A 12350-nucleotide genomic window follows, 5' to 3' on the forward strand; every position below is an offset into this window, starting at 1 on the left:
AAAAAGAGATGCCATTGTTTCGGTTAGATTTTTTTCATTCAAGGAATAGAAAAGGGTGCTTTGGCAAGCAAAGTACCCACAGCTGATCAGAAATCAAATCTCTGGCAGATTTACCACTGGAAGGTGTGGGGGGATGCAGAAACCTGAAATTCTTAACAAGTTGGAATTAAATTGCCCAGAATATAGAAGGAGCATGCCATTTAAAATAACCTTCAAATTTATTTATAAAATGATTTACTATCGTGAATACTGAACAAGGGCTGGGATTTTGAGAGAGAGGCCTGAAAGGAGAAAAGGAGCCGTAAGATGGAAGGAAGCCGTGAATCAGAAATCGATTTGGAAGAACTGGGAAGCGGGGGTGGGGGTGGAGACAGGAGCTTTAGTGAGAAACATGGCACAAGGGATGTAATAATTTACATGTGGATGGGGTGTATGTGCTTATTTTGACATGGACTGGATCCAGATGTAGATATGCTTAGAGTAGGCCCGCTGGATTCCAGGTAAGATTGCTTCCAACCAAGTCCTCCCACAATTTCTGCCATCCCTTCCCAACAGGTGGGCAGGGTTTGCGACACCGAGCAGGTTTACCAGGTTTGGTATCTCCCACCTGGGTCAGGGTGGCTATCGTTCCGCTCCCGGCCTGGGAGGACAATGGACGGCCGGTGGGGGGGTGAGGGCCAGGGGAAAGAGGCTGGCCCCTTCGGCCAAACCTCACTTTGTTTCCTCCTATTCCAGGTTCACCCACCCATCCCTCCCAAATTAATGATATTTTTTTTGCAGCCTAATATTTTGCGTTTCAGGTCAGCGGGCGCTGCTATGGTCGTAAGATGGTTGCTGTATTCAGAACCAGAAAGGAATTTTCCCTGCTTTGGCAGGTTTCGCCTTCCCCGTAGCATTTCATCACAATTTTTTGGGGGGGGGTTAGGCCTTGGCGAGGTATCCTTTAGTCTATCTTCAAGATGGGGGTGACATCGTCACACACGCACCCCACAGCGGCGTTTGCAGGGCCCGTTAAAGGGTTTGTTAAGTTGTGGGTGAACATATCAGACGACACAGCGATTCTTCAAACAGCTCTTGTTTATTCACAAGCCAGAACAGAACTGGACTGAACAGAACTGGACCATCAAATGCCAACAGTGTCCTTCAGCTCTCTATATTGGACAAACAGGCCAAACCTTACGCCAAAGAATAAACGGACATAAATCCGACATCAGGAACCACAAGACAGAGAAACCAGTAGGAGAACACTTCAATCTCCCAGGACATTCTATACAAGATCTCAAAGTAGCTGTTCTATTACAAAGGAATTTCAGAAATAGACTGGAAAGAGAAGCTGCTGAATTGCAACTTATCACCAAACTTAAAACTATGGAGAGACCTGGTTTGAACAAAGACATTGGATTCTTATCTCATTATACATGACAAAGCCATTTTTCACCTTCTCACCCCTTGCTTTTTCCTGTTAGACCTATTGCAGTCGTTAAGAGTCGTCAACAGGCTCATCGCAGCTATCTGCCAATCACCCATTCCCACCACCCTTCTGAGTAATACCCCTCCCCACCTTCTCACTATATAGAAAGGTCCGGTGACTTCTGTTTCAGTGTATCTGAAGAAGTGTGCATGCACACGAAAGCTCATACCTAGAACTAACTCAGTTGGTCTTTAAGGTGCTACTGGAAGGAATTTTTTTATTTTGTTTTGGACTGAAGGGTTCAGCCAACCTGCTTATATAGAGCTCAACTACAAAGCAACAGTAACAACTTTCTGTAACTATCCAATCACTGAACGTCACTTTCAATTCCTTATTTGCATATGTGGACCTGAGTGAAAACTATCTACAGTATCCTCCTGCTGGCACAGGGTGAGAACTTCAGTACATATTGCGGGAGTCCCTGGCCCTAGAGCGGCGGCATGTAGGTCAAACTCTCGGCTGAGGTAAGGTGGGAGGGCACGCTGTATAAGTTTGTGTTTTACAGTCCCCTCCCACTGCACCTCATTGCCCTGCGCATCCTCAGTCCTGGACAAGCTGAGAGGATTACATGCCAAGGCCTATGCCAAGTTTCCCACATTCTGAAGTTAAATAAAGTTGTGGCCAATTTGAACCCATACTTCGGTCTCTGGTCTCGTTCTTTGGGGGGTAGGCTGCACAGACGGGGTTCAGTGCGTGCATGCGCTCTCTCTCCATGACCATCCCCAATTTTCCTCTCAACTCTCCAGAGACTGGGGTGCGGGGAGGAATGGGGGCACACACAGAGAGGAGATGGAGAGGAAGTCCTGTTGTATGTTTCCAAGCACAATTCAAAGTGTTGGTGGTGACCTTTAAAGCCCTAAACGGCCTCAGCCCAGTATACCTGAAGAAGCGTCTCCACCCCCATCGTTCAGCCCGGACACTGAGGTCCAGCTCCAAGGGCCTTCTGGCAGTTCCCTCCCTGCGAGAAGCCAAGTTACAGGGAACCAGACAGAGGGCCTTCTCGGTTGTGGTGCCCACCCTGTGGAACACCCTCCCATCAGAGGTCAAGGAAACACACAACTATCAGGCTTTAAGAAGACATCTGAAGGCAGTCCTGTTTAGGGAAGTTTTTAATGTTTAATGTTTTATCGTATTTTTAATATTCTGTTGTGAGCTGCCCAATGTGGCTGGGGAAACCCATCCAGATGGGGTACAAATAAATTTTATTATTATTATTATTATTATTATTATTATTATTATTATCTAATGGGATGCAGCCTTCTGTCATGACTAGCTTAAGTCCCACTGACTTCCATGACTTATTCAAAGTACGAATAACACATACAGTAGAAAATACAGAATTAGTCTGTTGTTCCATAGAAAAGAAGTGTTGAGTAAATTGTGATTTATGTTGCTGGATTAAAGAAACCCGAGGAGCATAAGGAAACTGCAATAAATATGGAGAGAAAGTTGCAATAGCATTTCTGACATTAGCACACATTAACTGTTTTGGGGAACAATGCCCAAGAACTCAATTGTGCAGTCTCTACTAACAAGGTGTGTTAACTGGCAGAGATTATAACTGAAAGAAGTGTGGTTTGCCAAAACCAAATAAAAGCTTTAATATCATATATAATTTATTTTGCATGTATGTTTTTAGAATAGCAGCTGTGATGCATGTATGATCAGGTATGTGGCCTGATCTTCATCCCTGCCCCATGCATGGTCCCTATGAGAAGCATTCCTGTTATCGTTAATTGTTTAATGAAGTGTTTGATGCCTTGCTGCTGATGTTACTGTCTTTAAAAACGAATTCTTTAGCACTCTATTTTGATTTGTAGTGAGCCACCATGGTCAAACCTCTGTGGAAAATGACAGTCAGATTGATGGATTGATGTCGTCTTTGGTTGCTCATTAAATGAGTGCCAAGCAGACTTCCTTAAAACTGTTATTTTAAATAGGAAGACACTATGAGTGAGAACACAAATGTAATAAGAATGAAATATTCAGTCGGGTCTGAGGAAAAGAACCCGGAGTTTAATGTTACATCCAGTGCTTTTTTCTTTAAAAAATGTTTAGGGGTACTCTCATTTTCCTACTCATATTGTCTTCTTCTTTGGCGATCACTCGTAGCTGAATAAGATTGTCTTCCATAAACTCGGTTTTAACAATGAGTCCGTAAGTGACGGTGGAGGCCAATTCTGGATCCACACGTCCTTCCACAGTGGGGACATTGGTGGGAGTTGATCACGGTGTGGATTTGCCAAGCGTGCCTTCCTCTTAGAACGTTTCTCCCTTGCATCCTGAGTTCGAGTGCCTTCAAAGCCCATGACACATTTGGTAAAGGCTGTTCTCCAACTGGAGCGCTCACAGGCCAGTGTTTCCCAGTTGTCAGTGTTTATACTACATTTTTTTTAGATTTGCCTTGAGAGAGTCTTTAAACCTCTGTTGTTGACCACCAGCATTACGCTTTCCATTTTTAAGTTTGGAATAGAGTAGTTGCTTTGGAAGATGATAATCAGGTATCTGCACAACATGACCAGTCCAATGAAGTTGATGTTGAAGAATCATTGCTTCAACACTGGTGATCTTTGCTTCTTCCAGTACACTGGTATTAGTTCGCCTGTCTTCCCAAGTGATGTGTAAATATTGAAATACTGCGCTGCAATGAGGCCAAACTTAGATTCACAAAATATTTAGGGGTATGCGTCCCCCCAGAAAAAAAGCACTGGTTACCTCTGAACCAGGCTTACACAGTTATTGCATGCTGAAACACTATCAGGATTAACTGACAATTTCTGCTGAAATTTAAAGAAAAAAACCCACAGCAATGCTTCTCATTTTATTTATGGCTCCTTGCTCCTGCTTTCAATAAGGTGGAGCTCAGTCATGCTTCCAATGATGCTGAGCACCACCACAAACCAGAATGCCCTCAGGGTTATAATATTGTGGGAGTTACAAAAGGCTTTGGGCGCTTTGAAAAAAATAATATGCCTCCTCTTTCAGTTTCCAAGTGTTAACCAAGCTCATTTCAGAAGGTCCCTGAAAAGGCTTTCCTTTAAATATGCTAACATACACAGACTGTGTGGGACTTTTTATCCTTCCTTGGGTGGTTTAAATTGCTGCCGCCACCATTCAGCTACAAGATCTAGTTTGATCTCCCAACGAGACCTTTTGGGTGTCACAGCTGGTGCGAGCTTCACCCAATATCTTCTGCTTTATTAAGGACAAATTCCCAGCTGCTGCCTATGTAACCCATGATCTAATGCACGAAAAATTTGGAGGGGTGGGAGGCAGAAGAGAACTCTGCAATGTTCCCAAAAAATATCAGAGCACTTTCATCGTGTAATGCAAATCCCATTTTCACTTGTTACCGAAGAACATTAGCAATGCCTTCCTCTTGATTTTCTTCATCAAATACAGCAATCTTTGCACTGAACCAAAAACAAAAGAATATCTTAAAAAGAAGCATCTCAAATTAGACACACCATGCCATCTTCCTAGGAGAATACATAATGTAGTTATCTACAACTGCTACTCAGATCAATCTTTGAGGAACCCTACAGATTTATTTTGATTGAGAGCCAATGCATTAACCATCATTTGGCTTTTAAAAAGTTCTTTAAATGTCTCCGTGAACACAAATGGATTCGAAGATGAGCGGAGACTGCTTTCCTGCCTAGTGAAACCTCCTAATGTGAAATCTCCAACCTAGAAAAAAAAGAAGAAGCAGAAGTTGCAAAGCTTTCTAGTTCAAATGAAGCTATTGTAATTATTCCGTGTAGCAGGCACATATGATGCTTTGGCACATTTTCCTGAGCTTGACAATTAGGAACTCAGGATTGCTGTCTAGGGAGCTGAACTTTGCCAAGTAGCAAAAGACTGTTCTATTGTAAGCGGAGCTCATTACCAGAATCCTAAGGGTGACCCTATGGACCACGGAAGGGATAACTTCCCTCTTGCCTTGGCAACCACTCTCACGTTTTGATCACACCACGGCAAGTGGCACTAAATGTGTGCCTGGCTCCAATACAGCTGCCTAGGAAATAATAATGCAATGACCAAAGCTTAAGAAAAATGGAGAGGTGCCAGCTGGGATTATTACGAAGTCCAGCGAAGCCACTTGCTAATACGGTCTTGCGCTCTGCCTTTCTGAACTAGAAAGCTTTGCAAATAAACAAGCAGAGGGCAAGAGAGATGCTTTAACTGAGAGCCAAGCAGAAACACTGCCTACAGAAAAAACCGGGGCAGGATTAACATTGATTAAAATTTCAACATTGCAGCAGAAAAGTTAAACTGATGCCTGAAACGCAATCAATTTTATCCAAGCTAAGTTCTATGCAATGAAATGAATGGGTATTCATTTTGTCATGCCTATTCATTTCACTGAATCTGCCCTGAGTATGACTAGTGTTGGATCCAACCCAATGTGCAGTTTTGGATATGTGTTGACAAATGGGAGCATAGGAACAACATCAAGCTCCTCTAGGAGACAATGAAGCTATAATTGAGCTGGTCCATTTTCATTCAGCGCCACTGATGGACTCAATTTGATGGACTACAAATGGACGCAAGCATTCTTGAGATATTTTGTGGGCACAATGTGCCCCCCCCAAAACAAAAACCAGGACAAGGGGCAGTTTCCATGACTTCCGCTTATCGAGAATGAAAATTGGACTGCCTGAAAGCCCCATTAGGGTTGATGATTTGAAGCCGGACAGCATCAAGGGAAGCTCTGATGACTTGAATGTGCTCTCAGAGATTTAAGACCCCAAGTAGAAATTTTAGGTGGTGCATCAATTTCTATGTTTTTTTCATACAGTCTGTTCCCATACCCAGCTGACATCAAGTATTGAAAAATGAGCACAGCGATGGAAACGACGTTGCAAGTGAATTGGCTCTACGTATGGTGAAAGCATGACAATATTAGATACAAAATTCATTGCAGTGGTTCCCAACCTTCTTTTGCCCCACCTAAGCATCTCTAAAATCCTGATTGCACCCCTCCATGACATATAATTCTTATTATTCAAAAAGTGAACTATTCTCGTGGAGGAAACCTAAAAGGGCATTAACTTGGTCTAACTCATTCTCAAATTGCCCCCCTTAAAAATCAAATTGCCTGGCTGTTTGGGGGGGGTGCCCCACGTTGGGAACCACGGATTTAGAGGGAAAGACAGATGAGCTGCAGTTCAAATTTACTAATCCAGGATTAGTGAATTGGCTAATCACACTAGGTGTTTATGAGGTTAGGTTTGGATAGTTCCTCAAAATAAGAAAACCTACCTGCTATATTTTGCACATAGAAAACCATCAGCTCTGCTTTTTCCTTATTCCTCTACTACAGGGCTGTCCTACTGCCAAGTGACTGCAATCTACCCATTGAATTGACCAGAGTAGTTGAGCTTTTTTTGGGGGAAAGCTTCATCGAAGTTGTTGAGCTGTTTTGTTTGGGGGAGAAATCAGGATCCCACGATCAACAAGGATCGACCAGGGACATCCGGTAGATCAAGAGGTCTGCTCTACTATAATTAAAAGAAAGATGGAGGGGCATTGTGGCTAATTTTCGCAGCTACTCCCATTCCCAACTGTTGTGGCAGATTTAGAAACAGAGTCACCAACGTTTTTACTCCTGTGGACACATTTGCCAGCTGATGAAACTGCCATGGGCACCACACACACCGAAACCAAGCAGATAAAGGTAAAGGACCCCTGACCATTAGGTCCAGTCGTGGCCGACTCTGGGGTTGCGACGCTCATCTCGCTTTATTGGCCGAGGGAGCCAGCGTACAGCTTCCGGATCATGTGGCCAGCATGACTAAGCCGCTTCTGGCGAACCAGAGCAGCACACGGAAACACCGTTTACCTTCCCGCCAGAGCGGTACCTATTTATCTACTTGCACTTTCACGTGCTTTCGAACTGCTAGGTTGGCAGGAGCTGGGACCGAGCAACGGGCGCTCACCCCGTCGCGGGGATTCGAACCGCTGACCTTCTGATTGGCAAGCCCAAGGCTCAGTGGTTTAACCCACAGCACCACCCGCATAACTCAACACTATATTGGCAACAACAGATTGCTTCTCTCCAGTTTATTTTGGGGGGTGGGGGGTGGACTCTGTGGGAACCTAGAAAGAGCCTTGTGGATGCTTGTGCATGCAAGGTGTGAGGCAGGTGCCCCCTGCAATAGAAAAACCACAATGACTCAATTGATAGTAGTACCCTCTTTTTTGCACAAAATTAAGTTGATTGCTAGATTGTTTTATGTTGCGTTGCATTGTCTTGCTTTAAATCTAACCCCCCTCCCTTTGTTGTGTCCCAATAGAATGATCCCCACTTCCAGCAAATATAAATTGCAAATACAAATAAACACCTAGATGAAACAAATATAATAGATTCTTCAGAGATTTCTTTAATCGTCGTTGAAAATGAAAAAGTGGTCGTGCCTCCCCCCCGCCCCAATAATCCTCCTCAATAAATCTGTGTTTCCTTTGGATCTCCTTGATGTGACCCTGCTGGTTAATGGGTACGAGATAATTTGAAATTGAAAGACTACTGTCATTATCTTAGACACTGAGACTTTGGCTATCTATACACCAATTGCTAACAAACAAGGTTTATAGAGTGAAATAATAAATCAACATATGCATGAGGAGACACAAATAAATGATTAATGTTATTATTTTCTCCTTAGCGTTTGATAAACCTATATATCTCTTTTGATTCCTCTCAGTAGGGCTCCAACCAAAGCAGGATTAACTTATTATGCTTTCCATAAAATAAGACTTTTAGAGAGGAGGGACAAAATCCAGCTCTGGATTCTCTGTGATGAAAACCTTTCCTTACTCTAGGCATACACCAGGAATTTCAAATGAGTGAACAAAATTAGGTCGTGAGGCCTACACGTTCAGCTCATGATCCAGAAGAGAGCAGGCTAATTTTCCATGGACACATTTTGCTGGAACACCTATTTCTCTTCCAGTTTCTTGCATGTGCGTTTTAACATAGGCTTTGAAATACAGACAACACAATCTATTCCCATGTCTATAGCTGAACATACATCCTCAAATGTATTTTATTGAGCCTTTGCCTCTTGGCTGTCAGCTTAGCACCGGTTTTTTGAACCTAGAAACTTCCAAGAGGCACAGAGTGTGTCCTCAAAGGATGCTGAGCCATGGCTAGCGGCCATGAAGGGCAAGATGGTCAGGCACAAGCCCAGACCAGTTGAAAATGGTCCCCGAGATGGGACAGGTACTATAGGAGTCTGTTATGTGTATGACAACTGTACGTTTAATAGTGTAACAGCTGCGTTAGCATATGCAGCAATGGTTACCTGAAAAGGGGGAAGATGTTAACATTTCACTCCTCCGTTGCTGGATATGTGATTGTTATATCACACGTCTGTGTTCACTTTCCAAGTTTGGAAATTGTGAGAACGAAAGCCTGTCTTATCTCTCTTCCGTTTGTGATTGGACTGTTGTACTTTCTCTCTGTGTCTCTTGGAGAAGGAGGAGGAGAGACGCCATGATTGCTTTGTGCTGTATATATTGCTTAATAAATACTTAGAATGCACACACACCAACGTTCCACTTCGTTTCTGCTATAGAGTGGTATCTCGAGTGACATACGCTTCAGGTTACAGACTCCGCTAACCCAGAAATAGTACCTCAGGTTAAGAACTTTGCTTCAGAATGAGGACAGAAATCGTGCTCCGGCGGTGCGGCGGCAGCAGGAGGCCCCATTAGCTAAAGTGGTGCTTCAGGTTAAGAACAGTTTCAGGTTATGAACGGACCTCCAGAACAAATTAATTACTTAACCCGAGGTACCACTGTACTCTGCTGAACAGCTGATAAGAGCGTACACATAGTCTTCTGATGTGTGTCACTGGGACTAAGGATTTGTGGACGTTCCGGGCTGTGCTTCATTGGGAAGACACCAGAGAGGTTTTTCTCACCCCGGGGGCTGCGTGTGACCCCAGGCATTATTCTGACACCATGATATAGTTTACCAATACAGTGGTGCCTCGCAAGACGAAATTAATTCATTCCGCAAGTTTTTTCTTCTTGCTAGTTTTTCGTCTTGCGAAGCACGGTTTCCCATGGGAATGCATTGAAAATCAATCAAGGCGTTCCTATGGAAACTGCCTTCAGACCAGGTCCGGGGACAGTCTGTCGCCCGACCTCTTCTGAAGGCTGGGGGGGAGGGACAAGGGCTTTTCTTCCCACTGCCAGCCTTCAGAAGGCTGTTCTGAAGGCTGGTGGTGGGAAGAAAAGCCCTTCTCCCCACCTCCTGCTCCGCAAGCTCCGGGGACAGGAGGGCTTTGCTGCTGCCCGCCAGCATTTTAAAAGCCCCCGGGACAGCGGAGACTTCTCTGCTGTCCCGGGGCGATCTTAAAATGCTGGCGGGCGGCAGCGAAGCCTTCGCTGCCGACCCCCAGCATTTTAAAAGCCCCCGGGACAGCGGAGGTCTTCTGAAGGCAGGCGGTGGGCGAAAGTCTTTGCTCCCCCCCGCCTGCCTTCAAAAGCCATCCGGGATAGCGGAGAAACGTGCTGCGCTTCTCCGCTATCCCGGGAAGGCAGGCGGGGGGGAGCAAAGACTTTTGCCCCCCGCCGGCCTTCAGAAGAGGTCCAGGACCTCTTCTGAAGGCCGGAGGGGGGCGAAAGGCTTTGCTCCCCACCGCCAGCATTTAAAAGAGGTCCCCGGAGATTTCCCTATGGGCTTTCTTCTTGCGAAGCAAGCCCATAGGGAAATACGTCTTGCGGAACGACTCAAAAACGGAAAACTCTTTCGTCTTGCGAGTTTTTCGTTTTGCGAGGCGTTCGTCTTGCGAGGCACCACTGTAAAGAGAAGCCCTTGTACAATTCACACACGTGGCATCTTAGTGCCACACTCCCATTCCCTGCCACAGCAAGTAGCAAGGGTATTATCGCTAGGGATTTCGGTTTTTCTTTTTTAGGGAGAAAGAGTTTGAGGCTGAAATCCTGTGGGATAGCTGTCAGTAGAGCATGAGACTCTTAATCTCAGGGTCATGGGTCTGAGCCCACATTAGGTAAAACATTCCTGCATTGCAGAGGGTCAGACTAGATGGCCCTCGTGGTCCCTTCCAATTCTATAATTCTATGAATGGGGCTTACTTCTGAGCTGAAATGTATATTTTATTTTATTCTGTTTATTAGAATTATATACCACCCTTCATCAATAGATCTCATAAAATAAAATACAGGAGAAAAACAAGTAAATAATAAAAAAGTAGCAAAACAGTAACTCCCCCCCCCTTCCCATAGACACAACGAAAAGGCTGTAGAATATTGATCAGCCAAAGGCATGAAGAGGAATGTTGCTCAAGAGATTTCTGGAATCTAGAGGAAACTTAAGAGATAGCTTAGTTTACAAACTAAAACCAGAGGAAGTGATGGTGTTCACCCACAGAGAGCGCAAAGTAATTCTTGAAGACTGTCCTCAGTGATATTAGTACCAAGCAACTTAGTCTGGCTAACCCAAACATTGTTTCTCCTGCTTCCTGCATTCAACTCCATACCATTTCTCCTTAGAGCTATAGCAGAATAGTTCTTAAAGTTTCATTGTGCAGACAGAAGTCTTTCCGTCAGCACGACGACTTGGTTGGGTTCCACACCTTGTGTGCTTCTAGCTGTACTTAAATATTTGTCAGCATGCAAAATCTTCTTTGGTCTTTATTACATGGCTTCTTTAACACCAATAACTTCATAGAATCATAGAAATTTTGAGTTAAAAGGGACCCCAAAGGTCATGTAGTCCAACCTTCTGCGATGCAGGAATCTCAACTGAAGTATCCATGGGGGATGGCCATCCAACCTCTGCTTAAAAACCTCCAGGGTGTCAGGAGTGCATGACCGGAGCCAGGCCCTGTGACCAGTAGGGCTTTGCAGGGCTGGGGCCTTCCTAAGTTTGTTCTGGAGAGGCAAGGTGCAGCTGCACAGGTGAGGCCACTTGGTCAAAGGCCTGGAAACGATGCCTTATGAGGAACGGCTAAGGGAGCTGGGCATGTTTAGCCTGGAGAAGAGGAGGTTAAGGGGTGATATGATAGCCATGTTCAAATATATAAAAGGATGTCACATAGAGGAGGGAGAAAGGTTGTTTTCTGCTGATCCAGAGAAGCGGACACAGAGCAATGGTTCCAAACTACAAGAAAGAAGATTCCACCTAAACATTAGGAAGGACTTCCTGACAGTAAGAGCTGTTTGACAGTGGAATTTGCTGCCAAGGAGTGTGGTGGAGTCTCCTTCTTTGGAGGTCTTTAAGCAGAGGCTTGACAACCATATGTCAGGAGTGCTCTGATGGTGTTTCCTGCTTGGCAGGGGGTTGGACTCGATGGCCCTTGTGGTCTCTTCCAACTCTATGATTCTATGATTCTAACTCACTGCACCTGGTGGCAAGAGCCAGGAATGGATATAAGGCCAGCATTTCCCTTCGCCTCTTTGCCACAGCAACACATTTCCTGCCTTGCTGCATTTGGCTTCTTGCTTCTCAACCCTCGGACACTTGACTTTGTGACTCCCTGCTTCCTGACCCTTGGACCCCTGGCTTCTGGACTCTCGTTCCTGCTCCCACCCCGCCCTCTTGCCCCCAGTACCGATGTCCTCAGCAGGGACTTCGATCGCCCGTTGACTGGTCCGCGACACAGAAAGGAGAGTCCACAACCTCTTGGGAAAGACTGTTCCACCGTTGAACAACTCTTGCTGTCAAAAAGATTTTCCATATGTTTAGTCGGAATCTCCTTTCTTGTATCTTGAAGCCATTGGTTTGAGTCCTACCCTCCAGAGCAGGAGAAAACAAGCTTGTTCCTTCTTCCATGTGATAATCCTTTAGATATATGAAGATGGCTATCATATATTCTCTCAGTCTCCTCTTTCTCAGGCTAAACAT

General features: G+C 44.8%; 1 long non-coding RNA gene across 1 annotated transcript in view; it reads left to right on the top strand.

Moving 5' to 3' along the window:
* The window catches only part of LOC309350908, a 1133389-nt gene that overhangs the window by 987906 nt on the left and 133133 nt on the right, over positions 1-12350 (top strand). The window lies entirely within an intron of this gene.

Source organism: Podarcis erhardii (assembly GCF_964252035.2).
Source record: "Podarcis erhardii genome assembly, chromosome: 10".
Taxonomy (NCBI): Eukaryota; Metazoa; Chordata; class Lepidosauria; order Squamata; family Lacertidae; genus Podarcis; species Podarcis erhardii.